The following is a 555-nucleotide window of genomic DNA, read 5'->3' as shown; positions in this document are numbered from 1 at the left end:
TGATTGAATGAGTGCGGTCGCAATGTTTTGTTGACTAAAGGAAGGCGTGCTCACGTGCATTGCGCGGGAAAAGTGGCTGATGCAACAACACCACTCGATCGCATGCAGCTTACTCACACATCTGATAATTGAGTCAGAAGAAGCGAACCAATATCCTACACGACAAGCTCTTTCGCAAAAAGAGATAGAAAAAGTCCCTTTTCTCGATGTAAAGTTTACAATTGGCGACTTTATGTTTAAACTTTAGGCTATTTGTTTCTTTCCTTTTCTCCTTTTTCTGTTTTTGTTTTTTTGTTTGTTTTTTTTGTTTGTTTGTTTGTTTGTTTTTTTTTCACTCCTTCTGCATCTGGGTCATGAAGAAAACGAAGTAGTAAGTATTCGACTAGTCATGCCTGAGGCCAGATTTCAGATTCGAGTCAACACGTTATAAAAATTAGTTTTTTAGCCAGTATTCCTTGTAAGGTTTTTTTGGAGTCAACTCAGATCGTTGATAATCACATCACATCATATTAATCGCACCGCAGAAACGTCGATCGCATGTTTGAATCTCGCTGA

The sequence above is a fragment of the Stylophora pistillata genome, chromosome 8 (genome assembly GCF_964205215.1).
Source record: "Stylophora pistillata chromosome 8, jaStyPist1.2, whole genome shotgun sequence".
In the NCBI taxonomy this organism is placed as follows: Eukaryota; Metazoa; Cnidaria; class Anthozoa; order Scleractinia; family Pocilloporidae; genus Stylophora; species Stylophora pistillata.
This window is presented reverse-complemented; position numbering follows the sequence as displayed.